This window comes from Notamacropus eugenii, chromosome 4 (assembly GCF_028372415.1).
Source record: "Notamacropus eugenii isolate mMacEug1 chromosome 4, mMacEug1.pri_v2, whole genome shotgun sequence".
In the NCBI taxonomy this organism is placed as follows: Eukaryota; Metazoa; Chordata; class Mammalia; order Diprotodontia; family Macropodidae; genus Notamacropus; species Notamacropus eugenii.
Window position 1 is genome coordinate 355,346,667 of NC_092875.1, and position 14,808 is coordinate 355,361,474.

At 36.9% G+C, this 14,808-nt stretch overlaps 2 long non-coding RNA genes across 3 annotated transcripts in view; one reads left to right on the forward strand and one right to left on the reverse strand.

The window, feature by feature from the left end:
• LOC140498508 (uncharacterized) overlaps positions 1-4,804 on the forward strand; it is a 63,673-nt gene extending 58,869 nt beyond the window's left edge. The window contains exon 3 of the long non-coding RNA XR_011965117.1: positions 4,734-4,804. This is a non-coding gene — a long non-coding RNA (uncharacterized lncRNA). The remainder of the gene's footprint in view (positions 1-4,733) is intronic.
• LOC140498507 (uncharacterized) overlaps positions 1-14,808 on the reverse strand; it is a 42,357-nt gene that overhangs the window by 18,250 nt on the left and 9,299 nt on the right. The gene's annotated exons all lie outside the window — the stretch shown is intronic.

Here is a 14,808-nt window from a genome sequence, read left to right on the forward strand (position 1 = left end):
AAGAAAGACTAGATTAAAACTCTTATATTCACTTCACCAAAGTGAATACACCCAAACTTTTTGTACTAGCTTACATTGTGTTTCCAAGGAAAGTCAAAAGCACATTGTAGATAATTCTAAATTGTTTTAAAATAATATTTCCCCCAAATAACATGTAAATTTTAACATTAATTTTTTTAATTATTGTGTTCCAAGTTGTCTCCTTTTCTCCCATCTGAGATAGCAAATGATTTGATTGAGGTTATACATCTGTAATCATGCAAAATATATTTCCATACTTGTCATGTTATGAAAGAAAGCAAAGACCAAGCAAAATGGGAAAAATGAAAAAATATGCTTTGATATGAATTCAGACACCACCAGTTCTTTCTCTGGAGGTAAATAGCATTTTTCATCATGGGTCCTTTGGAATTGTCTTAGATCATAGTGTTGCTAAGACCTAATCATTTACAATTGATTGAGTATAACATTGCTGCTACTAAGTACAATGCTCTGGTTCTGCTCACTTCACTTTGCATTAGTTCATAGAAGTCTTTACAGGTTTATCTGAAATCATCCTACCCATCACTTCTCATAGCACAGTAACATTCTGTTGAAATTGTTTACCACAGCTTGTTAAGACCTTCCCCAAATGGTGGACATCCACTCAATTTCTAGTTCTTTGTCACTATAGAAAAGAGTTGTTATAAGTATTTTTGTACAAATAAGTCATTTTCCCTTTAGGTCTCTTTTTGACACATACCTAGTAGTGGTGTTGCTGGATTAAAGGATTGGCAGTTTTATAGCCCTTTGGCCATAGTTCAAAATGCTCCCCAGAATAATTGGATTAGTACTCAGATCCACCAATGGTGCATCAGTGTTCCAATTTTCTCACATCTCCTCCAACATTTATCATTTTCCTTTTCTGTCATATTAACTTATATGATAGGAATTAGGAGGTACCTCACACATTAATTTAATTTGTATTTCACCACTCAATAGCAATTTAAAGCACTTTTTTATATGATTATAGATAATATTGATTTCTTCATCTGAAAATTGCCTATTTATATTCTTATTATATTCATATTCTATGACCATTTATAAATAGGTTTTTTATTTTATTCTGTATTTTAATACATTTGATTCAGTTCTCTATATAGTTGAGAATTTGAGAATGAATTTGGACTCAGAGGACTTGAGTTCAAAAGCAAGCTCTGGTGCTTTCAAAGTATGTGAACTTAAATAAGTCCCTTAATCTCCCTAGACCTCATTTTCCTCATCATTAAAATGAGGGCTTTGGAATAGATGTGCTTTAAACACTCTTCCAACTCATTCTTTTATATGACTTTTTAAAAAATTCTTCTTGGGATTATTATGGGGTGGAGCGAAGAAGGCGGAATAGAAAGATGCATATACACATAGCTCTGAACCCACAACCCATAGAACATCGGTAAAAAGAAACTCACAGCGAATTCTGGAGTAGTAGAAGCCACAGCACAGTGGAGCAAAGGAGATTTCTGTTCCAGAGGGACCTGCAAACCTCTCGCAAAAGGTCCTTCGCACTGTGGACGCAGAGCCCAGCCCAGCCCTGCCGAGGCCGCGGCACAGAGAGGAGCAGATCTGAGCGGGCTTCAGGGACGGGATCTCCAGCAGCTGTGTGGGTTCCTCCACCCACAGGTGACGGGGGTCAGTGAGAGGGTCTTCTTGGCAGGTCGAGAGGGGAGTGGGGTACCCCCATAACTTAGGCCCCCAAGGGAGGCAGTAGCTGATGCAGCGGCAGACCAGGGCTCCCCAAGCAGGCAGGAGCCTGGATCCATTGTTGAAGGTCTCTGCATAAACCCCCTGAAGGAACTGAGCCCAAGAGGCGGCCCTGCCGTGACCTGAGTACCTGAACTTAATCTCACACTGAATAGAAGCCCTGCCACCGCCAAAAGCCCTGAGGCTGGGAATCAGCATTTGAATCTCAGACCCCAAGCTCTGGCTGGGAGGATCCGGAGGTGAGGTGGGTGTGAGGAGGATATTCAGAGGTCAAGTCACTGGCTGGGAAAATGCCCAGAAAAGGGAAAAGAAATAAGACTATAGAAGGTTACTTTCTTGGTGAACAGGCATCTCCTCCCTTCCCTTCTGATGAGGAAGAACAATGCTTACCATCAGGCAAAGATATAGAAGTCAAGGCCTCTGTATCCCAAACATCCAGACTAAATATTCTGTGGGCTCAGACCATGGAAGAGCTCAAAAAGGATTTTGAAAATCAACTTAGAGAGGTGGAGGAAAAGCTGGGAAGAGAAATGAGAGATATGCAGTCAAAGCATGAACAGCAGGTCAGCACCCTGCTAAAGGAGACCCAAAAAAATGCTGAAGAAAATAACACCTTGAAAAACAGGCTAACTGAATTGGCAAAAGAGGTTCAAAAAGCCAATGAGGAGAAGAATGCTTTCAAAAGCAGAATTAGCCAAATGGAAAAGGAGGTCCAAAAGCTCACTGAAGAAAATAGTTCTTTCAAAATTAGAATGGCACAGATGGAGGCTAAGGACTTTATGAGAAACCAAGAAATCACAGAACAAAGCCAGAAGAATGGAAAAATGGAAGACAATGTGAAATATCTCACTGGAAAGACAACTGACCTGGAAAATAGATCCAGGAGAGACAATTTAAAAATTATGGGACTACCTGAAAGCCATGATCAAAAAAAGAGCCTAGACATCATCTTTCATGAAGTTATCAAGGAAAACTGCTCTGAGATTTTAGAACCAGAGGGCAAAATAAAAATTCAAGGAATCCACAGAACATCACCTGAAAGAGATCCAAAAAGAGAAACTCCTAGGAACATTGTGGCCAAATTCCAGAGTTCCCAGGTCAAGGAGAAAATATTGCAAGCAACTAGAAAGAAACAATTCAAGTATTATGGAAATACAATCAGGATAACACAAGATCTAGCAGCTTCTACATTAAGGGATCGAAGGGCATGGAATAGGATATTCCAGAAGTCAAAGGAACTAGGACTAAAACCAAGAATCACCAACCCAGCAAAACTGAGTATAGTACTTCAGGGGAAAAAATGGTCTTTCAATGAAATTGAGGACTTTCCAGCATTCTTGATGAAAAGACCAGAGCTGAAAAGAAAATTTGACTTTCAAACACAAGAATGAAGAGAAGCATGAAAAGGTGAACAGCAAAGAGAAGTCATAAAGGACTTACTAAAGTTGAACTGTTTACATTCCTACATGGAGAGACAATATTTGTAACTCTTGAAACGTTTCAGTATCTGGGTACTGGGTGGGATTACACACACACACATGCACACACACACACACACACACACACACACATAGAGACAGAGTGCACAGAGTGAATTGAAGAGGATGAGATCATATCTTAAAAAAATGAAATCAAGCAGTGAGAGAGAAATATATTGGGAGGAGAAAGGGAGCAATGGAATGAGGCAAATTATCTCTCATAAAAGAGGCAAGCAAAAGACTCATTAGTGGAGGGATAAAGAGGGGAGGTGAGAGAAAAACATGAAGTTTACTTTCATCACATCCCACTAAAGGAAGGAATAAAATGCATGCTCATTTTGGTATGAAAAGCTATCTTACAATACAGGAAAGTGGGGGGTAAGGGGATAAGCAGGGTGGGGGGGATGATGGAAGGGAGGGCATGGGGAGGAGGGAGCAATTTGAGGTTGACACTCATGGGGAGGGACAGGATCAAAAGAGAATAGAAGCAATGGGGGACAGGATAGGATGGAGGGAAATATAGTCAGTCTTATACAACACAACTATTATGGAAGTCATTTGCAAAACTACACAGATTTGGCCTATATTGAATTGCTTGCCTTCCAAAGGGAAGGGGTGGGGAGGGAGGGAGGTAAAGAAGTTGGAACTCAAAGTGTTAGGAGCAACTGTCGAGTAATGTTCTTGCCACTAGGAAATATGAAATACAGGTAAAAGGGTATAGAAAGTTATCTGGCCCTACAGGACAAAAGAGAAGATGGAGGCAAGGGCAGAGAGGGATGATAGAAGAGAGAGCAGATTGGTGATAGGGGCAATTACAATGCTCGGTGTTTGGGGGGGAGAGGACAAAAGGGGAGAAAATTTGGAACCCAAAAATTTGTTAAAATGAATGTCAAATAAATAAATTAAAAAAAAATAAAAGGATTATTATTAAAAAGAAAAAAAATTCTTCTTTTGAGAACTATTTACTCATTCCTTTTGACTACTACTTTATTGTGGAATGACTTCTGATTTTTATTTTTCTATTAATTTTCTGTGTCTTGGATCCTGAAACCAGATTGAACATTTCTCTTCTTATCCTAGATGCATTAATTTTGTTTGAGCAAAAGCCCTTTATCGCCTTGTTGGGTGACTAAACATATTGTGGGTCAAGAATATAATGGAATAGCACTACATGGCAAGAAATAAAGACTATATTGAATATAAAGAACTGTAGAAAAACTTACATAAACTAATGGAAAGTGAAGTAATCAGAGCTAGGAAAGCAATATAAACAAGGAGTGTAACAAAGTAATTTGAAAGAATAATAACTATAAGATAATTGAAAATTAATACTGCCAAATTATTTTTCAAAAAGAGATCACGGAACCTTGGTCATGAAAATATGTGAGATAACACCTTTTTCCTTTGCAGAAGTAATGCGTTCATGCGTGTGGAATATCTGAAAGATCAGGTATTTTTTTTTCAATATTATTGATTAACTTTGCTTATTTTTTTTTCAAATTCTTTTTATAACAGATGATTTTCAGGGTGAGTAAAGAAGAGGCAAAATATAAGGAGAAATCCAAGTAATGGAAAAACCAAGGACATTAATAAAACCTATTTTAAAAAAAGAGTCTGCTTCAAGATTCTTTTCTGGTCTAAGAATAGAGATTATGATTGTCTTAAATATTAAATTAAAAGTGTTTGCACAAACAAAACTGATGCAACCAAGATTAAAAGGAAAGCAGAAAGCTGGGAGGGGGTGATGAAAATTTATGGCAAGGGTTCACTGCCACCCTTCACATAATAATGTATATAATTGCTGTGTCAGGGACTGCCTCCTGTTGCTTAGTCATGTCTGACTCTGACCCTTTTTGAGATTTTCTTGGCAAACATACTGGAGTGATTTGATATTTCCTCCTGTAGTTAATTTTGCTTATGAGGAAATGAGGCAAATGATTAAGTGACTTGCTCAGGGTCACATAGCTAATAAGTGTCTGAGGCTAGGTTTGAACTTAGGTCCTCCTGACTCCTGGGTCAGCACTCTATCCACTGAGCCATGTAGCTGTTCCTCTATTATCATAAAGAATCCTTATAGACTGTAAGGGACTTTTTTCAGTCTTTTGGTTTAAAATCTCTGATCAGAAATTTGGGACGTTTCTGCAATGCTATACTGAAACTGAATTCTGCTGGCGAGCATTTACTTCACAAAATTGGAGAAGGAAAGCTGTAGTGAAAGATTAAAACAAAGGAAACAACATCTCTTAGAAAAGAAATCCACTTTAATGGAACTCTCTCCCTACCCCCGACACCTAAATCAATGTCAAGTCTCATCTATCTATACTAAATTAGCACTGTTAAAAGACAACCTCTTGCACTTTCTCAGTAATCTTGGGGTTTCAGCACTACTTATTTCTCCTACAGTTTTGCAGAGGTCTCAGATGGAGCCAACAAAGCCCTTTCTGCCAGAATAAATCTCTTACCGTCATTGAGTACAGAATCCTCCAGCTGCAGAAGGGAGAAGTGAAATGTCTTTGATCGACATACAATTGACCCCATATCCAAAAGGAATCTTCAGTATAACATACCTGACAAGTAATTGCTAAGGCTATGCTTAAGGACATCCAAGAAAGGGATCATCAGCTCTTGAGAAAGACAGCCCCTTCTACTTTTAGGTATCTCTAATTTTTGGGAACTATTCCCGGATATAGCCTCAAACACTTCATGCAACTGTCACTCATTTTACCCTGGTTCTTTCCTTTGGGACCAAACAGAACAAGCTTTCTACGTAAATGCACTTTAAATATTTGAAGGTTGCTATCATGCTCCACTCTTACCCCATGTCTTCTTTTTTTAAAGTTAATTTACTTATTTTTCATTTTCAGCACTCACTTCTATAAGTTTTAAATTGTCTTCTCCTTCCTCCTTGCCCTCCTCTCCAAGAAGGTATGTAATCTGATATAGGCTCTATATATACATTCTTATTAAACATTTTTATTTTAGTCCTGTTTCATAGACGAATTAGAATGAATTGGAGGAGCCATGAGAAAGAAAAACAAAACAGAACAAAAAGACTGCTTCAGTATGCATTCAGATTCCAGAGTTCTTTCTTTGGATGTGGATGGCATATTCCATCATGAGTCCCTTGGCTTTGTTTTAGGACCTTGCACTGCTGAAAAGCTAAGTCTATCAAAATTAGTTACCACACACTGTGGCTGTCACTATGTACAGTGTTCTCCTGGTTCTGCTAACCTCACTCAGCATCAATTCATATAAGGCTTTCCAGGTTTTTCTGAAGTTCACTTGTTCATCATTTCTTACCGCAAAATAGTATTCCATTATATTCACATGTCACAGCTTGTTCATCCATTCCTCAATTGATGGGCATGCCCTCAGTTTCCAGTTTTTGTCCATCACAAAAAGAACTACTATGAATATTTTTGTACATGTGGGTCTTATGCCCATTTTTATCATCTCTTTGGAATACAGACCTAGTAGTGGTATTGCTGGATCAAAGGGTATGCATATTTTATAGCCCTTTGGGCATAGTTCCAAATTGCTCTCCAGAATGGTTTGATGAGCTCACAATTCTGCCAACAATGAATTAGTGTTCCAACTTTCCTACATCTTCTCCAGCATATATGATTTTCTTGTTTTGTCATGTTAGCCAATGTGATAGGTGTAAGTCTTCTCTTCTTGAGGTTAAACTTCCCCTGTTCCTTCCATTGATCTCCAAATGACATATATTCAAGGCTTTTCTATGTACACACTCCAGCTTATCAAAGTTCTTTTTATATTGTGGCATTCAGGATTCAACATGATATTCTAGCATTCTATATTCTGATTAGATTATATTACAAAAGATTAGCATTCTCTTATTCTTAAAACTATGTCTCAGTGCAGTCTAAGGCTGTATGAAGTTTTTGCTTTTGACTTCATGTAATAGTGCTAATTCAAATTAAGACTGAAATCCTTTAAAACCCAAGGTGTTTTTTTTCAGACAAGCTGCTATGTGAACTTTGGGTGTGAATTCTGCTGCTCCTATCCTATGTTTATAAATTTGTGTTTTTTAAAGCAAGTGTAATATTTTATATTCAACTCTACTGGATTTCAACTTATTAGATTCTGCCCAAAGCTTATAAAACCACAAGCTGGAAGGTATGTGTGTTAAAAATTGTATCTTGTTTTGGTCCTCCTTACTATCCCCCTTCTCATCAGTAAAGTAAGTTTATGAGTAGCCAGTATAAAGTAACAATAGCTGGAATTAAAATTGCAAAGGGGAATCTAGAGGTCATGTACAGACCTTCTCAAAGATCAAAGGGGAGTAATTTGAAAATTGTAACACATATTAACTAAAGATCATATCCTGAGAGTGTGTACTGAATCAGGAGAAGCCATCTAGACCTTGGCATTAGAACCTTTTGGTCCTCTGAATTTTAAACCTCAGATAAGCACCAGACATCTGTAGTAAGATCAGCAGGACTCACAATGGCAATGATAACTTTGAGGTGTTGTAGATATGTTAACTTTCACATTTGGCTGACAACTTTGAAATGATGTATCCCGAAAGTGGCATAAACAAGAGTTGGTCTGTCCCCCATGAAACCCTATGAAATGAGATTGCTGAATTCCTCCCCGCCAATCACTCTTCCATTTCAATCTGGGTCTATGATACCCAGTGTTCCCAACTGTGATTAAGTCAGATACTTCCTGTCCCTCTCCCCAGTCCCATTCTCTTCTCCATGCTGCTTCCTTCTTCCACAGCTCAATCCCTGTCCCCATGTTCTCTACCTCTGTAACCCATCTTGTACCACTTATCTGTACTTTCTGTGCTGTTTACCCCTTTTCTCTCAATGCATTATTGAAGTGTGTTTGAAGCCTTACTCCGCACTGTCATAGTGGATTTTCCCAGTGAGTAACCAAAGAAACAGGCATGTTTGCCTTATTTCATAATTTCATAAATTATTTACCAATTTAGTACCTTCAAGTTTAGCTAGTCTAATCCTATAATTTTACAGATGAAGAAACTGGAATTAAAGAAATTAAATAACTTGTGCAGAGAAACTTGGATCATCAGTGGCTGAGCTGAAATTTGAATACATGTTTTCTCATTCCAAAGTCAGCATTCTTTCCATTAAACTATATGCTCTTCAGCCTATCAAGATCTTTCTGTATACTGACTCTGTTATCCAGTTCATTAGCTATCTTTCCCAGTTTGTGTCATCTGCAAATTTGATGAGTGTATTATACCACTTATGTCTTTGAATAACTTGTTTATGAAAATGTTAAGAACCTTAAGGCCAACCGCTGATGCTTGGGACATTACCTTAGAGACCTTTTGCGAAGCTGACTCTTTTTATTTCTTTTCTTTTTTTTTGGTGGATTGGTTCATTATATTTTTTAAAAAAATAATTTGTTTTTTAACATTCATTTTATAAGAGTTAGAGTTCTAATTTTTCCCTCTCGTTCCTTCCCCTTCCTCAAGACAGCATGCAATCTGATGTAGGTTATAGGTGTACAATCATATTAAAGATATTGCCACATTAGTTATATTGTGAAAGAAGAATCATAGCAAAAGAGGAAAACCATGAGAAAGAAAAAAAACAAAAAAAAATAAAAATAAAAGAGAAAATTGCATATTTAAATCTGCATTCAGACTCCACAGTTCTTTCTCTGGATATCGATAGAATTTTCCATCACGAGTCTTTTGGAATTCACTTAGATCATTGCATTGCTGAGAAGAGCTAAGACTATCAAGGTTAATCATCTCACAGTGTTACTGTTATTGTGTACAGTGTTCTACTGGTTCTGCTCAGTTCCTGTAAATCTTTCCAGGTTTTTCTGTAGTCTGCCTGCTCATCATTTCTTATGGAACAGTAGTATTCCATTATATTCATATGCCACAACTTGTTCAGACATTCCCCAATGAATGGGCATCCCGTCAATTTCCAGTTGTATAAATATTTTTGTACATGTTGGCACTTTTCCCATTTCTATGATTCCTCTGAAATACAGACCTACTAGTGGTATTGCTGGATCAACAGACATGCACAATTTCATAACCCTTTGTGCATGGTCTAAATTGCCCTCCAGAATGGTTGGATTGATTCATAACTCCATCAGCAACGCATTCGAGTTTCGATTTTCTCATATTTCCATCAACATTTATCATTTTCCTGTTTCACTTAATTACTTCATATACTTCTTCCAGTTCTGAATCTACCACATTGAATCTAGTCCACATCTCTTTATCTTTTCCATAAAAATAGTATGGGATACTTGTATCTAAAGCATTCCTCTCATCTATCAGGTTAATTATGCTTTTCGTAAAGAATATAAGACTAGTTTGGCCAAATCACTTTTCACTTAAGCCCTGATAATGCTTTGTAATCACTGCTCCCCTTTCTAGATGCTCTTTGGTAATGCCCTTAATTAATTTAATCCATTCTGAAATTTTTCCATTCAAGAAAGTCAACCATACTGGCCCAAAATGCAGACCCTATTTTCTTCCACCTCGGGAGTTAAAATTGTGATATAGTTTTCCGTTCTATAACCTTGTGGTACCTTTCATATTTTCCAAGATTTTTCATATATTGCTGACAGTGGTTCAGCAATTGCCTATGCCAATTCTTTCAGCAGTAGAATATGCAGTGCATCTAGGACACATGATTTCAATTCACCATGTGCAACTAGACACTTTCTTACCATTTCGATTTATCTTGGGCATCAGTTCCTTGTTGGTGCTTTTGTTCCATCATTTGGAATACAAATGTCATTCTCTTACATGAGAATTACAGTCTCCCTCCTCTCTCTTGTCAGTTATTATTGTCTTATTCACCCAAAGAGAGATTCAATCACTTCTGTGCTTGTAACTTTTTTCCTTGTTTAGCTTTTAAAAATATTTTCATTATCTCTAGCATCCCTCATCAAGCTAAGCTTATTTTGAGCTTTAATAAATACTGACTTTTTTTTTTGTTGTTGTTGTTTTTCAGTCATTACAGTTGTGTTTAACTCTTCATGATCCCATTTGGAGTTTTCTTGCCAAATAGATTGGCGTGGTTTGTCATTTCCCATTCTAGCTTGTTTTACAGATGAGAAACTGAGGAAAATAGGGTGAAGTGACTTGCCCAGGGTCCCGCAAGTAGTAAGTATTTGAGGTTGCATTTGAACTCATGAATATGAGCCTTCCCAATTGCAAGTTGAGGATCTATTCACTGCACCACTTAGCTGCCTGACCACATTGTATGTTGTTCTATATGGTCACATTTTTACATGTTCTTCCTTAACTATCTCTCTTTCCATATTCTATACATTTCTTTTTAAATTGTAAGTTGATTAGTGAGATCCCTCTGCATCAATGTCAATTCTCTTAGAAAAGGTGGTTTTTCCTATCTCATTGGAATTATTTCCCTTGGTATTTTCAAAATTCAATTTTTGGGTTAGCTTTGATTTTGGGGTTGACTTCTGCAGCAGAATTTTTGTCCACATATCCGAACTCTGACACAGTGAAAAACCGTAGTTCTTTTCTATTGATCCTGTTTCCTTTTATTTCCACCTCTGTAGATCATCTTGAAGACACTTAACTTTGCCCACAGTAATATGATCACTTTCATCAATCATCTCACTCAATCACTCAGTCATCAATGCTCAGTTAAGACTCAGTGTTTACTAATTTTGACATTTTTCTTAATAGTATTTTTATTTTTCCCAGTAACATGTTAAGACAACTTTAGAATACTTCTTTTGTTGCAAGATTTTGAGTTAAAATTATTTTTTCTTCCTTCCTCCCTCACCTCCCCTCTTCCTAAAATGGTAGGCAATTCAATATAGGTTATGTATGTGCTACCATGTAAAACATATTTCCATAATAGTCACAGCTGTGAAAGTAGAAATGGATCAGAAGGAAAGAAAACTCACAAAAAAGAATAAAGTACATGAAAAAAGTATGCTTTGATCTGCATTCAGAATTCATCAATTTCTTTTCTGGGTGTGGATGCCATTTTCCTTCCCTAGTCCTTGGATCTCAAAGAAGAGCTGAATCATTCATAGCTGATCATCACATAATGTTGCTGATACTGTATCTGATGTTTTCCTGGTTCTGCTTATTTCATTTTGCATCAATTTGTACAAGTATTTCCAAGTTTTTCTGAAAACTGGCCTTTTCTTTTTTCTTTAATATTAATTTTATTTATTTTCAGTGTTCTACAATCACTATCATATAACTTAAATTTTTTTTCTCCCTACCTCCCCCCATCTCCCCCCTTCCTCCCCGAGATGGCATACAGTTTTATATAGATTCTACACATACATTCCTATTAAATACATTTTCACTATTGACATGCTCTATAGAAGAATTATAATGAGTGGGAGAAATCTTATAACAAACCAAATGTAATACACACAAAAAAATGATCTGCTATATTCTGCAATTGAATTCAACAGTTCTTTCTCTGGATGTTGAAGGTATTTTGCCTTAAAAGACCATTGGGAATCTTTTTAAGTCCTTGCATTGCTACAAAGTTCCAAGTCTACCAGAAAAAGTTCTTGCCCACTGTGGTTATTGCTGTGCACAAGGTTCTCCTGGCTCTGCTCCTTTCGCTCAGCATGAGATCATATAAGTCTTTCCAGCCCTCTCTGAAGTCTTCCTGTTCATCATTTCTTATAGCACAATAGTATTCCATTACATTCATATACCATACTTTATTCAGCCATTACTCAATTGACGGACATCCCCTTGATTTTCAGTTTTTGGTCACCACAAAGAGTGCTGCTATAAAAATTTTTTTATATTTGGGACCCTTTCATATTTTTATGATCTCTTGGGGATACAGTCCTAGAAGCAACATTGCTGGGTCAAAGGGTATGCATATTTTTTGTAGCCTTTTGGGCATAGCTCCAAATTGCTCTCCAGAATGGTTGGATCAGCTCACAGCTCCACCAACAATGTATTAGTGTTCCAACTTTCCCACATCCTCTCCAACATTTATCATCTTCCTGTTCCATCATAAAAACTGGCCCTTTCATCCTTTTTTCTGCGCAGTAGTATTCCACTGCATTGCATACCACAGCTTGTTCGGCCATTCTCCAGTTGATGGGCATCCTCTCAATTCCCAATTCTTTGCCACCCCAAAGAGAGCTGTTATAAATATTTTTGCACACATAGGTCCCTTTATATTTTTATGACCTTTTGGGGATACAGACCTAGTAGTGGTATTGCTGGACCAAAAAGCATGCACAGTATGGTTGCCCTTCAGATGTAGTTTCAAATTGCTCTCCAAAATAGTTGGGTCAGTTCACAACTCCACCGGCAGTGCATTGTCCCAGTTTTCCAATATTCTCTCCAACATTTATCATTTTCCATTTTTTGTCATATTAACCAATATGATGGGTGTGAGGTGATAATCAATGGTGATTTAGAGCACTTCTTCATATGCCTATAGACAATTTTGATTTCTTCATTTTAAAAGTGCCTGTTCATGTCTTTTGACCATTTACAAATTGGAGCATGCCTTATATTCTTACAAATTTGACTCTGTTTTCTATATATTTTAGAAATGAGGTTTTTATCAGAGATATTTGCTATTAAGATTGTTTCCCAGTTTTCTGCTTTAGTTTTGGTTGCTTGGTTACTCAAGCTCCTTAACTTTACGCTGTGTATCTCTCTGCTTCAGGTGTGCTTCTTGTAAACAATATATTATAGGAATCTGTTTTTTTATCCACTCTGCTATCTACTTCTGTTTAATAGGAGATCTCATCCCATTCACATTCATAATTATGAATACTAACTGTGTATTTTCCTTCATTCTATTTTTTCTCCTGTTTGTCCTTTCTCTCCTTTCACCCTTTACTTCCACCATAGTGTTTTGCTCCTGTCTACCACCTCCTCTAGTTTATCTTCTCTGCTATCAGTTCCCTTGCTTTTCCTGTGGCACCTTTACTTAATGTTATTCCTTCCTAATTTCCTGTGGATTAGGATAGATTACTATATTCAACTGATTGGGTGTATTATTCCCTCTTTCAACCAATACTGATGAGAATAAGGTTCAAGTGATCCACATCACCTACCCTCACATCTTCCTCTCCACTGTAATAGGTCTTTTGTGCCTCTTCATGTGAAATAATTTATCTCCTTCTACCTCTCCCTTTCTTCTTCACTCATCATACTTTTCTTTTTCATCCCTTAATTGTTTTTGCCATTCTTTCACACCACCTTATGCCCATATCCTCTGTCAGTCTATCTGTCTGTCTGTCTGTCTGTCTGTCTGTCTGTCTATCTATCTATCTATCTATCTATCTATCTATCTATCTATCTATCTATCTGTCTGTCTGTCTGTCTGTCTGTCTGTCTGTCTGTCTGTCTGTCTGTCTGTCTGCCTGCCTGTCTGTCTGTCTGTCTTCCCTTCTAGTTGTACTATAAGTTGTACAATTTTAAAGAATTACAAATATCATCTTCCCATGTAGGAATATAAACAGTTCAGCTCCATTGAATCCCTTATGTTTTCTTTTCCATTTTTACTTTTTTAGACTTGTCTTGGGTCTTGATATTGGAGATAAAATTTTTTGTTCAATTCTGGTCTTCTCCTTATGAAAACGTGAAATCTTCCTATTTCATTGAATGGAAATTTTTTCCCTTGAAGTGTTATGCTTAATTTCACTGTGTAGACAATTCTTGGTTGTAGTCCTAGCTCCTTTGCCTTCTAGAATATCATGTTCTATGACCTTTGATTCTTTAAAGTTATAGTTGCTGAGTCCTGTGGCCCTCAATATTTGAGGATTGTGGTTTCTCAGTATTTGAATTATTTCTTTCTGATTACTTTCAGTATTTTTAACTTGATCTAACATTTCTGAAATGTGACTCTCCAAAGTTTTCCTTGGAATTCTTATTTTGTGATCTGTGTCCTGAGTGATTGGTGGATTCTTTCAAGGCCTATTTTACCCTCTGATCCCACGATATTAGGGCTGTTTTTCTTGTTAATTTCTTGAAAGATGTTGTCCAGGTCTTGCTTTTGATTATAGCTTTCAGGTAGTCTAATGATTCTGATATAGTCTCTCCTGGATCTCTTTTCTAGGTCAGTTTTTTTTCTAATGAAATATTTTACATTTTCTTCTATTATTTAATTCGTTTGATTTGTTTTTGTTAACTCTTGATTTCTCATACTGCCATTACCTTCCACTTGCCCAATTCTAACTTTTAAGGAGTTGTTCTCCCCAGTTAGTTTTTGTACTTCCTTTTCCATTTGGTCAATTACACTTTTTAGGGAGTTTTTTTCTTCAGAAGATTTCTGTATCTCCTTTTCCCTTTGACCAGTTCTACTTTTTAAGGACTTGTTTTCTTTTTCCAAGCTGTGAACTCTTTTTTCATAATTCTCTTGCATCACACTCATTTCTTTTCCCAATATTTCTTTTACCCCTCTTTTATGACTTTTAGGCTTCTTCTTGAGCTGTTCTGTGAGTTCTTTCTGTGCTTGACACCACTTCCTATTTTTCTTTGGTTTTTTGCCCAAAGGTATTTTGACATTGTTGTCCTCTTCTGAGTTTGTGTCTTGGTCTTTCCTGTCACCAAAATTTTCTCTGGTCAGATTATTTTTGTTGTTATTTTCTGGTCATTTGT